We start from the raw sequence: 6,877 nt of genomic DNA on the forward strand, positions 1-6,877 counted from the left end.
CTCCACAGACCAAAAGAAATCAAATAAAAATCATACAGATTTGGAATGAGTGAATATAAGTCTAAAATACCTGCAACATAGGCTCATTCTGAAAACGTAGCTCATATACATTTCTGGAGATTATAAATTACAGTTCAAGTCAAAATTATTAGCCCCCTTTTGATTTTTTCTCTTTTAAATATTTCCCAAATGATTATTGACAGAGCAAGGAAATTTTCACAGTATGTCTGATAATATTTTTTCTTCTAAAGAAAGTCTTATTTGTTTTATTTCGGCTACAATGAAGGCAGTTATCAATTTTTTTAAAACCATTTTTGGGACAAAATTATTAGCCCCTTTAAGCTAATTTTTTTTTCGATAATCTACAGAGCAAACTATCATTATACAATAACTTGCCTAATTACCCTAACCTGTCTAGTTAACCCAATTAAACTAGTTAAACCTTTAAATGTCACGTTAGGCTGTATAGAAGTGTCTTGAAAAATATCTAGTCAAATATTATTTACTGTCATCATGGCAAAGATAAAATAAATCAGTCATTAGAAATGAGTTATAAAACTATTATGTGTAAAAATGTGCTAAAACAATCTTCCCTCTGTTAAACAGAAATCGTTTTTACAAATTTAAGTGGGTTGAACATAAAAAAAAGTTGTTCCTAAAAAAACCCTTAAGAATTGTGTTGTTTGACCTCATTTTGTGAGCTTGAACAAGTCATTTTTTGAGTGTAGCATTTCACATGATAATCCATATGCTAATCCATAAAGCATTTGAGGACAGCAGGAGTGATCCCTCGTCTCATCAGCACGTCAGAAAATTTCCTACCTTTATTCAACTCTTAAATTTGCATGTCAACAACACTCACCCAGAAGCAGTTCACAGGAAGGGGACTCGAGATCCATTGGGAAAGACTACAGATAACAGTGATGAAACGACACTCGCAGATGCTTGCTGATCCCTTGTGGGCCACACGGCAACCCGCATCCCAATTAGTTACATCCTTCTACCCAACAACCCCTGAAAAATTCTGATTATATAAGAGTCGAGAACAATGACGCCAAACAAGAGGTGGATAAGAGGAAGTTTTACGGATGAAAACAGAAAATTGGATCTGAGGTTTGGGAAGTGGGATTATGATTTACAGCATACTCCATCATAAACATGCAAAAACAAATTTTGGAAGCTGTTTGAATAGAAATTTTATACAAAAAATTAAATAAATGCATACACCAAACATGCTAATTCATGCTACACCTAACATGCTAATTCATGCTACCAATGTTAAATATTTTAAAGCAACGGACACACTGAAGTTTGAGCATGTGAAATTCTGTCGTTCGGCATTGTGAAAAGGGGCGATTAAACAAAAGCGCTCCATATTTTCAATTTCTGTACAGAAAGGTCATGTTTTGATCTTCGATTGGTCTAACTCAATCACACGATGCGATTTCGTAGGTCAGAGTTCACCAAGCTTTAACTTTGCAAAGCAGCGACATGTGAAAGTTTTCGTATTCACTTGCGTATGAATGGAAGTCTAAGGGGCGACAATTGCATTTATTTACATGGTTATAACATAGTAATTACATGGTTGTAGGCTTGTTACAATGTTGTATTTATATTGTTGTAACGTTGTAATTACATCTATGATAGTTTAGTAAATGTGTTTGTGTATATTTCAAGTACAGTATTTGTGTGTTATAGTTATATACATATACACAGTACACATGTATTTACAAACCTTCATCTTGGATTTAGTTACTATGTCATTACATAGTTAAATACGTAAATATGCACAGTGCACATGTATGTAATATGTAATTACAAACTTAGTTTAAATAACTATAAATAATATTTGTACGCGTTACAAATCACTGTCATTACATTGTAAATATATTGTAGTTACATCAAACATAATATTTATAAACGTACATGTTTCTTTGTATATTTCATGTACTGTATTTGTGTATTTTTAGCTATTTACATAAATATACACAATACACATGTAATGATATTGTAAACTACTGTCTTGTATGTAATCACATTGCTATTACATTGTAATTACATCCCAGATAATATTTATAAACAATTTTTATAAACAATTGTTTCTGTATATTTCATGTACAGTGTGTACTTATATGTATTTATTGTTTATACTTAAATTCACACATTACACATATGTAATTACAAACTTTTTATCTTGTATAATATCAATGTGTTGTTACATTGTATTTACACTGTAGTTACATCCGAGACAATATATATATATATATATATATGAATATACATTCATGTGCATATGTGTATATGTATATAACTATGACACACAAATACTGTACTTGAAATATACACAAACACATTTACTAAACTATCATAGATGTAATTACAATGTTATAACAATGTACATAGGACGTTGTAACAATGCTATAACCATGTAAATACAATGTTATAACTATGTAATTACAATTGCAATTGTCGCCCCTTAGACTTCCATTCATACGCAAATGAATACGAAAACTTTCACATGTCGCTGCTTACATGGTTACATTATAACCATGTAATTACAAAGTTTAGTCATGTAATTACAATGTTACAACATGTAATTACAATACTATAGCTATATAATTATAATGTTATAACCATGTAATGTAACTGTACATGCAATATACAAAAACACGTTTATATTTATATACATTGTCTCGGATGTAACTACATTGTTGCAACATTGCAAATACATTGTTATACCATTGTAAAGACATTAATATACCATTGTAATTACAATGTTATAACAGTGTATTACATTGCTATAACATTGTAATTACATTCTTATACTATTATTTCATTGATATAGCATTGCATTTACATTGTTATAATATTGTAACTACATTGTTTTAACATTGTAATTACAATTTTAGTTTTAGCATTGCAATTACGTTGGTAAGACATTGTTGTATTTACATTGTTAAAACGTTTTATTTACATTATAACATTGAAATTATGTTTATTTAACCAGAAAAAAAACTCATTGAGATCAAGATCTCATTTACAAGGGTGACCTGGCCATAAGGTCTGCATCACACGATTTATAAAATAAATAAATTAAAAAATTAAAAAATGTAATGATATTAATAATAAATAGAAAATTTATATAATATAAAAATACGGTTCAGTTTTCCAGCTTTACCACATTTCAATATATTAAAAACACATACTGGATGAGCTCAGACATCTTTAGTTCAGACTGAAGAGTATTCCAGGATGAGGGGGCAGCATGACTAAAGGCTCGCTTCCCTAATTTATTTCGAACCCGGGGAACAGTCAAATGATAAGATTCACTTGAGCGTATGGCATACTGACTTTTAGTTTAGTTTAGTTGGTAATTGCATATATGATAGCATTGTAAATGTGTGTGTGTATATTTAAAGTACAGTGTTTGTGTGTTATAGTTTTATAAATATAAACTTTTATCTTGGATGTAGTTACTATGTCGCTACAATGTATATACATTGTGTAAATACATCCTAGATTTACAAACGTGTTTGTATATATTTTATGTACAGAGTGTATTTATAATTGTATACTTAAACATACCAGCCACATTCTACAAATGTTGTTACCACATTAATTCATGCTATCATAGTCCTTAAATGTTAATGTATATAACTGTGTGCTAAAACGATGTGTTAAATGATGTTAGCAACTTGTTAAATCATTATAGCAACATGCTAAAGTTTTAAAATTGTAAGTGATTTATCTTAATGGGCAAATACATCTTTAGAAAATTGTTCTGACAAACAAAAATCTGATTTAACTCAACTTGCTAAAAGAAAAAAAGCTTATGTTGGTATGTTTTAATACTAGTTTGTTGGTTTATGCTAGCTGTTTGCTGGTTCTTGCTGGTCAGACCATGTTTATGAGGGCAGAAACGTTAGTACTGAATACATACTTAGATTTTTGTACATTTCAGGCCTAATATCTCTTGAAAACCAGTGTTCAAATCACCTGATCCATTTAATTTGTTTCACAAAGTGCTTTTGTCAGTTCCGCACACATATAATCCTAGATAGAAGTAAATGTTGTGACAAGGAAATGATGTCAATTGCTAGAAGAAATTAACTTGTGATTCAAGCTTGCAGTTGTGTGATAATCGAACAAAAGAAAGAGCTGGACGGACAAAAGAAGATAAGTACAGAGACAGAGAGGCGATTTCAATAGCCTTCTTTGTATTCATATTAGTATCTGAGGGAGTGAGCAGACTGGAGGATGCCATTTGTCTGTGTTTTTTACCACTCTAAAAGCTATACATCAAACGCACACACTGTCTAGCATATGCATATATGCATGTGCGGTTATACACAGATTAGGCCCATAAAGAAATAAATCAAGCTTGCAATATTGCATATTTATTTCAGTGAAGCAGCTAAAACTCTCCATTAGCAGTAGGGACCAATTCATCCATCACAAGTCTGAATCTGGTGTGCTGTCAGAATCATTCAGCTGAAATGACAAAGGCACAGAAACACACACACACACAGACACACACTAACCTGGAGGTCACATATGCGATGACAGTGTTCTGCTTCACGGTTCGGCATTCACTCGAATCACTCTCAGTGGTGCATTATGGGAAAGGACGGCAAAGGCATTTCATTTCATTTCAGGATCTGCAGTGCCATTTTTCATCTACTTCTTTGGAGCAAATCAACTCTTTTCAACACAAGATGTCTAGAAAAGAAAGGTACATTTTGGTTGCATCAAGAAATGCAATGCCAGGTCACTCATCTGAGTTGGCTAGTTTTAGAAATCAGAAACTTCTAAACAGGGTGACGCAGTGGCGCAGTAGGTAGTGCTGTCACCTCACAGCAAGAAAGTCGCTGGTTCGAGCCTCAGCTGGGTCAGTTGGTGTTTCTGTGTGGAGTTTGCATGTTCTCCCTGCGTTTGCGTGGGTTTCCTCTGGGTGCTCCAGTTTCCACCACCAGTCTAAAGACATGTGGTACAGGTGAATAGGGTAGGCTAAATTGTCCGTAGTGTATGAGTGTGTATGGATGTTTCCCATAGATGGGTTGCAGCTGGAAGGGCATCCGCCGCGTTAAACATATGCTGGATAATTTGGAGGTTCATTCCGCTGTGTCGACTCCAGATTAATAAAGGGACTAAGCCGAAAATAAAATAAATGAAACTTCTAAAAAAATCATCTCTACAAATGTGAAAAATTCTATATATTTCTTCAATGTTAAAAAAAGTGTATTATGCTCACAGAACTCCTGCAATTGCCATAATTATGTTCTGTTTTAATTTAGTCACAACATTTGAGATTTGTAACTAAACCACTATGTTAAATTCACTGGCCACTTTATTAGGTAAACCTGTCACCTGTATTTCTAATCAGCCAATCACATGGCAGCAACTCAGTGCATTTAGGCATTCAAACCAAGCATCAGAATGGGGAAGAGAGGTGATTTAAGTGACTTTGAACATGGCATGGTTATTGGTGCCAGACAGGCTGGTGTGAGTATTTCAGAAACTGCTGATATACTGAGATTTTCATGCTCAACCATCTCTAGGGTTTACAGAGAATGGACTGAAAAAGAGAAAACATCCAGTTAGTGGCAGTTCTGTGGGCGCAAATGCCTTGTTGATGCAAGAGGTCAGAGGAGAATGGCCAGACTGGTTCCAGTTGATAGAGAGGCAACAGTAACTCAAATAAGCACTCGTTAAACCAAAGTCTGCAGAAGAGCATCTCTGAACACACAACACGTCCAACCTTGAGGCAGATGCGCTACAGCAGCAGAAGACCACACCGGGTGCCACTCCTGTCAGCTAAGAACAGGAAACTGAGGCTACAATTCACACAGGCTCACCCAAACTGGACAATAGAAAATTGGAAAAACGTAGCCTGGTATAATGAGTCTCGATTTCTGCTGCGACATTCGGATGGTCGGGTCAGAATTTGGCGCCAACAACATAAGAGCATGGATCTATTCTGCCTTGTATTAACGGTTCAGGCTAGTAGTGGTGGTGTAATGGTGTGGGGGATTTTTTCTTGGCACACTTTGGGCCCATTAGTACCAATTGAGCATTGCGTCAACGCCACAGCCAACCTGAGTATTGTTGCTGACCATGTCCATCTCTTTATGACCACAGTGTACCCATCTTCTGATGGCTACTTCCAGCAGGAAAACACATCATGTCATAAAGCGTGAATTATCTCAGACTGGTTTCTTGAGTTCATTGAACTCAGATGGCCTCCAAAATCATCAGATCTCAATCCAATAGAGCACGTTTGGGATGTGGTGGAACGGGAGATTAACATCATGGATGTGCAGCCGACAAATCTGCAGCAACTATGTGATGCTATCATGCAACGTGAACCAAAATCTCTGAGGAATATTTCCAGCAGCCTGTTGAATCTATGCCACAAAGGATTAAGGCAGTTCTAAAGGCAAAAGTGGGTCCAACCCGGAACTAGTAAGGTGTACCTAATAAAGTGTATGTGTTATATTAAATTAAATGAGGTTTTCCATGACTTTTTGTGTTCATAATCATTAAGTATAGCTGGTCAAACTTTATTTTTAGGTATAATTTGTGTTATTATTAAACTGTTAACTATGACTTTTACTGGTTTTGGTATTGGCAAGGATTTAGGGTAGTAGAATAAGATCATGTAGATTATGTATTTTATAAGTGCAAATAAACACCCAATATCTTAATAACCGGCAGGTAACAAGCCAAATGTCTAAAGCAGGGCTGCACAAACTTGGAGGGCCGGTGTCCTGCAGATTTTAGCTGCAAATTGCCTCAACACACCTGCCTGGATGTTTCTAGAAAGCCTAGTAAGAGCTTGATTAGCTAGCCAAGGTGTGTCTGATTAGGGTTGGAGCTA

Source organism: Danio rerio, chromosome 12 (assembly GCF_052040795.2).
Source record: "Danio rerio strain M-AB ecotype USA chromosome 12, GRCz13ab, whole genome shotgun sequence".
Classification (NCBI taxonomy): Eukaryota; Metazoa; Chordata; class Actinopteri; order Cypriniformes; family Danionidae; genus Danio; species Danio rerio.